Raw genomic sequence first — 12,244 nt, 5'->3', positions numbered from 1 at the left:
TTGTAGTGTAAGTAGTTGCTTTCTGCACTAAACCTGTGAAAGAAGAAGGGAGTTTTGTTAGGAGTAGCTGGTGTCAGACAGGCATATACTGGAAGCAGCTGTGAAATTTTCAAACACAAGCTGTAACCACAGAAGAAATAGTTGTATGTGCAAAATGTGACTACTCACTGCTCTCTTAAAAATGCATTGGTGGGCTGCATCAGTCATGCAGGATAAAGTAGCATTGGTGTATAACAATGAGGTCAAAAGAACCGCTCCTTTATACTGTTTGATATCACAGTATCTATAGCTCCTGATTCACGAGGATTTTGCTTACTTTCACCAGAAAAGCTTTTAGTACAGAAGTTTGTAGCCCGTTACCTGATTCATCTTGCAGCATGGGCTTACCTGCAGAAGAGACAGGGCCCAGCACTGGATCTAACTCCCAGCTCTCCCCTGTTCTCACTGGGATGGTGTGAGATGTAAAGGAAATCATGGTTTCTTAACAGTCTTCATACAAAGGACTGGAGTGACAGCTGCTGAAAAGGCAAGTGCCATCTAATTCCAAGAAACTGGTCCTAAGAAAATATCTTACAAAGACAAAGAGGCTTAATTTTGCTGCCTTTTTTTCTGTGGAGTAGTTCATTCTGAAAAATAAAATGACTGACTGGTCTCACGATGACAATTCATGATTTAACATCTCCAGGATAGAGCTCTGGATTGCAGTGTGCAAAACCAAATTTATAAACAAAAGGCTGTCTCACTAAGTCATTAAAACATAGATATCAGTGAATAAGAGAACACTAACCCTTGGAAATGTAGAACAAGAAATAGCTGGAGCCAAAGTTGTAACATTTGCTGTTAGAAAAGTAGAAACAGGATAATGAATGATTCAGATGTCTTTTTCCTTTTTTTTTTGCTAGCAAATGTAGTTCTGTTGGGACTACTGAGGGTTTTTTCAACAGAGATGTTGCCAAGGGTGATCTGCATTTCTTGACATATTCTGAAGCAGTATTTACATACTTCCCCCTTGATCTATCCAGCTTTGGTATAGTGCATAGGTGGAAGATTAGGCATAAAATATTGAAAAATATCATCCCAATTGCTTACTGCAACTTTCCTGAACCCTGTTGTGAGAGTTCCCACATCCACTCTCAGCAAAAAAATCGAATAGAGAATAGAGATATAATTCACAACACTGTTTGGGAAATACAAGCATTTTTGTTATGGTTAGAAAATGCAAGGTATGGGATACAGTATCTGGTATCTGTTGTATTTTGGAGTTTTCAGAAAAAATATATTCTTATGTAATCTGGGAATTTATATGGGATCCAATCAAATAAATACATTTTATAGAAATGAAAAAAGTTCTGGAAAATCATTAGGTGACTGTTTATATATTAAGCATACAAATAATGGTATCACCACCATTTTGTATTAAATAAACTTATCTGTTAATCTTGCCACAAAGTAAGCAAAATTATCTAAAAATTAATTGTAAGTCTAGGAGATCAATTCAAGGCCAAAAAATATGTTTATGTCAAGTGACAACAAATTCAAGGAGTACTAATATTCAGTTTCCTGACCAGTATATAATAGACTATGCTCAAACTTTCCTATTGGCAAGATATATCTTCATTCCAATACAAACATTGCTGAAGGAGCCCTTTATTTCGGTTACGAGAACTAGAAAAGTAAACATTAACCAATGTTGAGATGCCTGGCAAACTTCTCACTCTCTCCAGAAAAGAGAACTGGTTCTAGCAGTAGTCTGGGAAAATGAATTACTGAATTGGAAAGTAAATGTCTGAATATCCCCAATGGTCCTGGTAATGTTGTATATTCCCCTTTGTATACAGGCCTTGATATATTTTCAAAGTTTGACCAAGGAAAATTTCCTAAGAAAATATACTTTTTGTTTTAGAAGCTGTTTTCAGCCTCTATTTCATTAAGATTCATTTATTGTGAATTCTTAACTATTTATTCCATGAGCATTACTTGGGGTTTTGAAGAAAAGAGATTTGACAAGCATATGAAGGAGGTCTAGACCACAGTAAAAAATCAGTTTGACTTTTCTTCCTTCACTGTGCTGTGTACTGCTTGCAATAATAAACCAATAATTAGTTTCACTGACACTGGTTAAAATTCACAGTGACTTAATATTAAGTGTGTTAAATCAGACCAGTCAGTACCTTGCAGAATTCAGAACTATATGACACTGGTTTGGCCTTGGAAATCAGCAGTTTCACCAGACATAATTAAGTGGAGCTAAAATAAAACTTTTTTTTCCTCACTCTGTTTTTATTAGTGGATATTGGCTCATGTTGTTCTATTGAAAATGGATTGTTTCTCAGCAAAGAAAACAAAATTTAAGGGAACAGTGAGACAATGAGAAAGGAGCATGGACTTAAGCATGGGGACAGGGCTGGTGTTTGGACTGGATCAGAGACATTGTGTTATTGTCCTGCTTCAAGTGCCCTGAGGACACTGAAGGCCACCTATACAATTCTGTTCCCCAAAGTCCAGATGGGGCCACTGGGCTATTCAGTGTCTTGCAGACCCTGTGGTCAAAAGAAACACCATGAATTAGCTCTTCCCCACCCACTTTCTTCCCTTAGCTCTCATTCAAGTGATGCACAGACAGATAATATCTTCCAGAATCTGCAGAAAGTATATTTAAGTACATTTTTCAGAGATGACATTTGACATCTCTGTTTTAAAGACTTCAACTTATAATGACTTCATTATCTCTCTCTATAAACTGTTCCTCATGTCTAATTGCTCCTCAAAGAACTGTCAGGAATTCTCTTTTTATTGAAAGGTTAAGTTTGTCCAACTTGACTTTTTGCCCTTTAATTTTTTATGACCTTTTCAGCAAGATTTAGAATGTCCTGACTGAAAAACCTCTTCCATGTACAAGCAATTGTAATACACCATAGTCTCACACACAATGGTCAAATCACCTCTTTGCTTTTGCTTTGATAATCTGGAAATGCTTGTTTTCTTAAGATTAATATTAAACAGCTTGTATGTAGCAGCAGTTTATCTTTAAGCCCATTTGTGAACCAATTAATCCTTAACAAGGTCAGTAAGCTTGACCTGCTTTAATCAATATGTTTCCCATTTTGTAAGGATGAGAGGAAAGAACCCCAAAAGTAAATATTAGAGTTCTGAGGATTTCATAGATGGAGCTTTTTTTGTCTAAACTTTTTTCTATTCAAAGTAATTCAATTTAAGAATACCTTTTTGGTGGAATAGACAAATTGTGCATTCTTTTCAAGATCAAAACCTACAAAATCTCTTTCCTGTTTTCTGCCTAGTCGTGGAATTAAAAAAAAAGAAAGTATATTTTTAGAGAAAAGTAGGAATAAATTCAGAAGGGCAAGGATGGTGTGAGGGCCCTGACCTGGACCAGGAAACATTTTTTCCTGGACATCCTGTTTAGTAGGTAGACACAGAGAAACTTACACTAGAACTTTTCAGCCCTCTCAGATTTTGTAGGAATATTACAGAACATGTTCTTTGCTTTTCCATCATCATGAGAAACTGTTTACAAAGATTTTTGAGAGGAAAAGTTCAGAGACCATTAAATATCTAACAGACCTGGCTGGGAAAAGCATTGTTCCTGCTGCTCTGCTGCCATAACCCAAGTTTGACCTCCAATTTACCAGATGTTACTGTAGACTTGGTTTCTATGAAGCAGAGTTTACTTCTCATACCAAATGATGGAACAATTTTCTAATACTAAGAAAAGTCCCACTAACCCCTAGACCTGATAAAAATTCCATGGTTATCAATTGTGAGCTTTCCTTTCCATTTCAGGAGACTTTGGACGGAATTTAGTGAAACAACCTCCAGATTAATTTGCTTTAGAACAAGAAGCATAGTTTATCTGTATCCTTTGAAAAGAAACAATGAATTAAATAGCTGAACTACTTAATCTCTGCATGGCATGGGAATTATTTTAATTTTTTTCAACATACAATTTATTTTTCTCATAATTTCTCCATTTTTCCTTTCTAGGAAGCTAATATCACCTCTTATATCTACCTCATGAAATTTAAGATTAAATATGTCAAAAGAAAATATATTCACTTGATTAACTGCACAACAAGCAGATATCAGGCAGGAAAAAAATATCTTTAAAAACTCCTGACATTTCTGATCATATTTGATTATATCTCTCCACATTACGGAAAGATACTTCCATTTAAGAAAAAGGCTAGTCTGAAACTCCTTTGCCAACAGTTTCTAAATATTTTATAAATGGAGTCAGATTATTTTATGTGACTATTAAAACCAGGTTTCTAGTTTGAATATGAAAGAGAGCAAATGCAATAAATTACAATAGACACATCAAATTAAATTTGAGAATTGTAGTAATTGAAAGAACTTGGAGGATTGGAAGGATCTTGGAAGGAGAATTTACATAAAGTATGATGTGTTGGAAGCAGCTTAGAATATTGTTAGTTAGAAACACGTTCTCCCTTTTGAGTGACTCTTTCCCCTTGCTGTTCTTCATCTGTTTATTTAAGAAGCAAAAGATGTAACAGGAATGCTTACACAGAAATAATGATCTTTACTGGAAAACTGCCATATCGTCACTTCTCAGGAAAGTAATACGATTGGGAGATTAACTGAAGAAATTTAGGAGGTCACTAATTTTAAGAGTGCTATGAATAAATCTTGAGCTGGTGTTTCCATCAGGAGTGGAAATGAAAATACGGACTGTTTACATTCTGGACAAAATCATTAACTGAAAAACTGCTGGGTATTTCTTTGTCCTTAGTATTAAGGAAATCACGTGCAACCACCATGTATCTAGTGGTCCTACTTGACCAGGGATATTCTGCTACAACAGGCAGAGGTAGCAGAGAAGTGACTAAACAGAGGGGCTGAGAGGAACAGAGCTGCTGAGTGTAACCAGGAACATGATGCTTCCATACATGCTAAAGAGGAAGAGCTTAGAAGATTACAGCCCCATTACAAAGTTTATGTGCCTCCAGAGAGTTGTAATTAGAAATAGGCTTCATAAGGGAAATTTTGAGTATGAAGGCCTTCACTCTTCCTATATCCAGTCTCAGATACCTAAAACTTTGCTTGGTCCAGGTTTCAGGGCATGGTGACCTATAAGTGCTAAGGCACTAGAGGTTTCAGCACTGAATCTAATGCATGGTAACAATGCAAATTCATGGGCCCTATATAATAGTATTTTCCTATGCATGGCACTCACCACACTTTTGTCACTTCACTGTTTAACAAACCACAGCTCAAGCATACCAGCTGAGCAGCTAAGTTGGTACAGTGGACATGAACCTTCTTAAGGGAAGTGGGCACAGTTTCTGGAAAGGTGAAGCCAGGATCATAAAACCTCAACATAAGGCAGGATGTAACCCTTTTCTGTTGTTCTCCACTAAAAACATAATTTAATTTGTGAATAATTCATAATTCATTTGTGAACACAGAAAGCAAGCAAGTCTCTGAGGTTTTGAAGGTCAAATGTATGGCCAACACTCGTCCCAAACAAAGGAGTTGTCCAGTCACAAGAGCTACAGTTATATTTTCCTCAGCCCATTTGGCTTGAAGCCTTTCATTTTTAAATTTTAGTAAAGAGAAAGGAACACAAAAGAATTTTTTCAATGAAAATGAAATTCCTCAAAATTTGAAACTGGACCTGTTCTGATAACTTTCTTCCCTTTCAGATTTAGAAACTATAAATATTTTGTTAAGAAACCCTCCTCCAGTGCAAAATTTACATGGAAGAGAATGAGGAAATTTTGACCATAACAGTAAAAAACACCCAGCAGTTTGTACAACAAATCTGATTACATTAACCATATTTTTCCTTCATAAAATCTCATAGCAAGAGAGATTATCAGCACCATTATTTTCAACGGACTGCAAGCCTAGACAAAGAAACAGCTGTGCATTTGGGAAAATGAAACATCTTTCTGTACAAAGAAAAAAGTACCCAATTCAAATGCATAGTTCAAGAATGCACTACAGGTGAAGGTTTAGCTTCTTTAGCTTTTCATTTCAGTTAATTTGTTCTCTGGCATATGACTTGAGCAGAACATGTTGGCATCAATTCATTACAGCTTATCCTGTAATTATGCTCCTTGCTATAACTGAGGGGAAAAGCAGCATGCTTTCTCAAGAGCTGCTTTAGTAACAGCCCTTGATGACAGAGTGTATCTGAGGGGAAAAAAATGAGTCAAACTGGAGGGACATTTTGGGCAGTCATCATCACTAAAGGTCATGCAAAGCAAAATAACTCTTTCTTTGAATTTAAATCTCCTCTACTTAGTTGTCCTTGAGATCAAAATGGCATCTTATAAAGAGAAGGCTTTTATTTTCCTGTTGATGTTTCTCACATATTTAAAATTAGATTAGTACTGCGGCCTTATGCTGAATAGATCAGGTGCAAACCTTGAGGAAAAGAAAAATGCTGGTGAAGATGCTGGTGGTGACATTTTTTATCACTGGACTTTTTTTAGTTCACCCTAAGTCTTACATAAACTGAATCCTTACCCACAGGTCAACTGATTAAAAAACTACAAAGGGCAATTATGTATCACTGGCCATGTAATTCCACTTAGTTTTCTGTTGGATATCAAGCTTATAAAACCATAGATAGGTGAGGATGTATCACATCCTGTTTATTTGCTACTAAAGGCTGGGTCAAATGCTAGTGTATGGAGCAAAGAGTATTTTATTTTTCAACTTGGGAGATATCACAGAGTTTGATATCTGAGGCCATAGAAAAATAGGGCTGAAATTTCCAGTTTTTCACGGGCTTTCTTCATCAGATTAGACTACATGAGAGATGCACAGAGATTGCTTATATGTGCCAATTCTTTTCTTGCAGATTACACTTTTTTTTTTTTCCACATGGATTTCCACTCGGCAATATCCAAGACTGGCCAAGCCATGTAGATACTAGTAATAGAGTTACCCATAGGAATGTATCAAAGACCTTGTAGGCACAGAAATGTTGCAAAGATGAACTCAGGATCTAATTTCCAAAACTACTGTTACAGATAGTGAGTTTAGGATTAGCCTCCAAGCTAAAGCTCAGAGTGACACTTCTCTTAAATGCGTTTTTTCATTCTTTAGTCTTAGGCTTTGCCTAGGGCTCATACTGTTAGGCAAGTAATTGTGTGGTGCTTTGCTCTGCCAATATATATTGCCTGTGACCATCCTCAGTTACTCTGGCTCTTCACGCTGTGTCTGGCCGGGTGTCTGACCTCCAGAGTACCACAACTCCCTTGTCACACCATGCTTTCCTTCTGCCAGCCTTGGGGGGAAAGTTGTGGGCACTGGCCTCAGAAAACAAATTTCCTGGCAGTAGGTCAGATCATTTACTTGCCCTGAATGTGGCAAAAAGCTACTGCTATTTAAGAAAGCAAAATCTGTGTTTTGTGACTCTGCATAAGCTCCTGCTAGGACATGTTGCCAGCGCTTGGCTTTAAAAGGCGCACTGAGGCCAGGAAACATGGAAACAACAGTTCCCAGTGGGTAGCAATGTGTCTCAGCAAACAAATGGGGATGGAAGAAGCCTCTCCCTTTCTACAGTTGTTAGGTGAGATATGCTAGCACACACTTCCTGAAAGCCACTGTACTGAACAACACAGTGAATGGCAATTCAGCTAGAACGTTCTAATAATGGATAGAATAGGCAAAATATGAACACGAAGTAATATTTTGAATATTTTGTGAATATTATATTTTAGTGAAATATTAATGACATGACTTGAAGATCTTACTCCACCATCTTGAAATGAGAACACATGGATGGGACAACTGACCAAGGTGTTATTTCACTAATGGCAGAAGTAAATAGTGTGTGGCCACTATTTTGGGGCTGGCAAGTCTCATGCCAGTGGTGGGGTCATAACAGTTTGAAGGCAATGAAAGTTATTCTTTCTTCCATGGAAAAGAATGGAGTTGGCACAGAGGACCTTTCTAAGGTGGTAAGTGGGATTATTAAGGTGCATTTCTCTTCAGCCCTCTCATTGCAAACCACTACACTTCGTAGACTTTGGATTGCCTGGAGAATTCATGGACCTCTAATTCAGGATGCTGCCAGAATCAGGAGTATGATCACTATCACAAATTTGCAAAAGGCATTAGATAAATGAGGATATTTGGCCAGTGAAACACAGTTAAGAAAGGGGCAGCTCCTGGAGAACTAAGACAGGTACCTTATATTTATACTGACTTTTATATGCAATACTTGTGCATGTGTCAAATAGTATTTTTCCCTCAGCTTTATTAGAGTTTGTTGATGGTAAAAAAGCATGCCAGCTGCTGAGTTTAAGTGAGAAATCCCAACTTTAGATAGTTTCCTATCAGCCTCAGTGACCATAACTGTCCCCAATATATCTTTTATAGATAAATTTACTCAGAATTTGAATGAAGCTGATGCTATAATGTGTCTCTTTTATTATCTACATTTATGTCCACATCATTAGCCAGGTCTTTTATGTTCCCCACTCCAGGTGACAGTCCATGTCTTCCATGTAGATATGACAGGGACAGAGGAAACTGGTAAGTATCTGTTTTCATGGCCTTTTTCCTGATTGGTGTAGGTTTATGAGAATATAAACTACTCTTTTCTTAGTAAACATTATTCCCTTTGCTTTTTCAATCTGGCATTTAAACTTCTGCCTATTTACACTTTTCTCTGCAGAATTATTCTGGAAAAAGAAATAATCAGCCAAATGTGTAGAAAAGAATTGTTGGGTCAGGGATGGGTAGGAAACCAGTTATTGATTGTCAGGGTAAGAATGGTATTATGAGTCAGACTGCTGCAGTTTTAAATGATGTTTCAGGGCTGCATATTCCAAAGCAAGTGGAAAGATCAGCAGCTCATGGATGTGGGAGATAACCTCCTAGTTTTCACATGCACTGTGTGATTTTTCAGATGGACACCATTGAGGGGATGCAGGGGCAACACAAGAAGGTTTACAGCTGGAATATACCTTGGAATTTGCTTTTGTTACTGTTACTGGATGCTGCAGAAGCTGATGTAAATTCCTTTATATTCTCCCAGCACTTGAACCTTGTGAAAAGAAGAGTAAGGAGTTAGAAGATAAGTGAAATATTTACAGTTGCTGTAGGGAAGCTATGCAAATATTTTGCAGTAGCCTTTGTAAAAACAGCAGCAACTAAAGTCTGATTCTTTCAGGTTTTCCCTTAAATACTTGGCTGCAAGAGAAGTAGTCACCAGTAACTGGCAGCTTGTTCTAAACTTAGGCTTATACTTGATGAGCTCTAACTTTAAGGGAGTTCATGGTCTTCTGAAGATTAATCAATTCATCAAAAAAAACCAGCAGCTGAAAAGAAAAGGAAATTCTTTCCCTGACTTCACACTTGCTTCATTGTTTGCAGTATCGTGTACCTTTCTTGATACTGCATGCCTCCCACAACTGCTTAGATGTCCCAGATCCAGTGCATACATTGTCCTTCCAGGGATTGAGTTCTGCATCACTTTTTTCTCCACTTTGTTTCAAAGCTGACCCAAGAGTCTGAGCTGTTTGTACCATGAAACAGATGCACTTTGAGGCATGGGCATCCATGGGGCTACAATTCCATATAAAATGTTGTAAATCCATGTAACTAAAAGCAGAGAAGTTGTCAAGTGAGATACGAAATTCTTATCCTCTGGGCCATCTGTACTTACACATAGTTTCTCCATCAGAGACAGATAATGAGGTGAAAGCTACCCCTTGGCCTTCCCAGGACTTCCATGGGGTGTCTTGCTTGTCACATGATGTGTGTGAACACTGCATTAAGGAATTGCTCTTCAAACTGCAATGAATGTGAAGCAAAGGCAAACTGTTGCAGTTGTAGAGCAGAGATCCTTATATTTATATATATATATTTATATATCCTTATATATATTTAACTAATGTACTTTGGGAGATAAGCTGTTAACTTGAAACATATCTCACATCTATGACTTGAGCTGCAAATGCAGCAGGATTGATTTAATGAAGTAATTTGTCTCATCAGATGAAGCTGCTTATGAATCTCAGGGTGTTAGCAACACATCAAGGTCAAATACATCCAAGAAAGCTATGCGCAAAAAATAAATGGAAAACATGTAGGCTCAAATTATCCTGCAGCAGGGGATAAATTGTTTAGGCAGCAGCATGCTGAGGTCTGTAAAGGCATCTGAATATGCTACACAATGAAAAGATTGCTTTATTGATGATCAAAAACTTTAAACAAATTCTGTATATGCAGCATAAAGAGCTTTTTTTGGGAAGAAAGTTTGTTCTGTCAATACTTAAAATAATTTTTAATACTTATGAAAGATAATTTACACTTGGTAGATTAATAATACCAAGCAGGAATAGGAAAAAAAGAAATGTCCAGTGGGCATACTTGGTGAGGTGGAGAATTTCAGCTTCAAGGAAAAATAAGGGATGTCTCCATGCAAAACTTTAAAAAATACCCAGTCAATTACTCAGAAAAATTATCTGAGACACAGAATAATTTTCTGCTTGAAGTGAAAAAAAAATCTCCATGTATAGAGTCTAGAATAAGGGAGCAGTGAAGAAATAATATTTGGAAACAGGCAGAAAAATTATGTAGAAAGAAGTGGTTAGCAAGAATAGATTACTCTAAAGAAGGGCCCCTCGAACCTGCATCTGTCTCTATAGCATCTATCTGCTATACAACAATGATTTGGTTGCTAGTTATTATTTGATAAAGGTGTGGACAAGAATGGGTCACTCTCATAAAAGATTGCATTGTGGGTGCTGATCTTTGTTATCTTTTCTATTTTGCATCATGTGTAGTTCTCTTGACCAAGGAGAGTTTTCCATCAGTCATTTTCTTGAGTGTGTGTTCCTCATGCAAATATGTGGATAGACAGTAAAATGGATTGCACCATAGAGAAAACCTGTAAGTATGACACCTAACTACAGGGGCAGTTTCCAGCTCCAGTTTCTGGTCCCACAGTATTTCTCTATCTTATATCCAGCATAGGCTGTGAGCAGCAGCAAAAGCAGCAGGTGTCCTTTTCAGTGAGACTTCCTAACCAAGGCTGGATAAAAGCCCCTGGAGACCTGGGCCAGCGGTGCTGTGCAAGGCTGCTGCACACCTGTGCTGTAGCATCCTGTGCAACATGGACTTGTCAGGCATCAGGGCAGCCATGTCCCAGCAACCTGAGCATCTGAGCTTGCACCCTAGTCAGACTAAGAAATGCTGTTGTCTTGTCTGCCAGGAGGCCATTCTGATTAAGTCTAGCATTTGATAGCAAACAATCAGTCCTCTCAAGGTTGTGCTTCATTAGTTGTACAGCCAAATTACTTTTAAATTTTGTCTTAGCTGGGGGGAGCTGGGTTTCACAGGAAACATTCAACTGCTATCCAGGAAATTAATGTTTTTCATAGTATCTGAATAGCTTGAGGGAAACAGAGAATTGGCATATTTATTTATTTAAACTTAGCATGCCACATCCTTCTTTTTGCGAGATGAAGAATGTAACAACTGAAGAGTTAAAAACAAGCTTTCATTCCTGGTAATCATAAGTGCCTCTTAACTCCAGTTAGTTACAAACAACCGATGTTTATTTAGTAGATGTGATTTGAAAAAAACAGGACTTCTGGAATTTTCTTAATGAAATAATGCTCAAGAAATCTGTATTTCAACTTTTCATGTGTCTTGATTAATTTAAATTTTTGTAAAAAACCTAGTCTGACTGATCACTAACAATTTTAACCTCTATTAAATTACTTTTCTAGATACTTCAAAATATATCCGTTATTAATTCCAGCTATGTTTTTCTATGGACCATTGAAACTTCTTCTGCAGTTACCACAGTTTTATGTCTGTTTTTTAATATAAAGTCCTATTATTTTTAACTGCCTCCAATTTACAGGGAACTTAAACACATTATGTTTCATAATACTCCTCGTGTCTCTGTAAAAGTTTAGGGAAAATTGTTTTGTTCTAAGTTTGTAATTAGAGTTAGCTATCACCTTTTGGGTTCCATCAATCTGGATCAGAATTATCTCCAGGTCATTCAGTTCAGTTTTCATCTGTTCTACCAAAATAAGTAGATATTTCTATACACATTCATCTTAAGACAACAAAATATTCTGATTCTGCTGCACATTTTAAGGCTAATTGCTCTAGCCCGATTAATGTGTTAAATTAAATGGTTGTAGTAGCAGATGAAAGTAATTACTGGCATGATATTCATCTGCCTAGCTACAATCAACAATAAACTACTTCAAAAATTCATTTCCTG

This window comes from Pseudopodoces humilis, chromosome 4 (genome assembly GCF_049639895.1).
Source record: "Pseudopodoces humilis isolate 2021_Gansu_Grassland_sample_001 chromosome 4, ASM4963989v1, whole genome shotgun sequence".
In the NCBI taxonomy this organism is placed as follows: Eukaryota; Metazoa; Chordata; class Aves; order Passeriformes; family Paridae; genus Pseudopodoces; species Pseudopodoces humilis.
The sequence above is the reverse complement of the archived record's forward strand: the minus strand, read 5'-3'. Positions refer to the sequence as shown.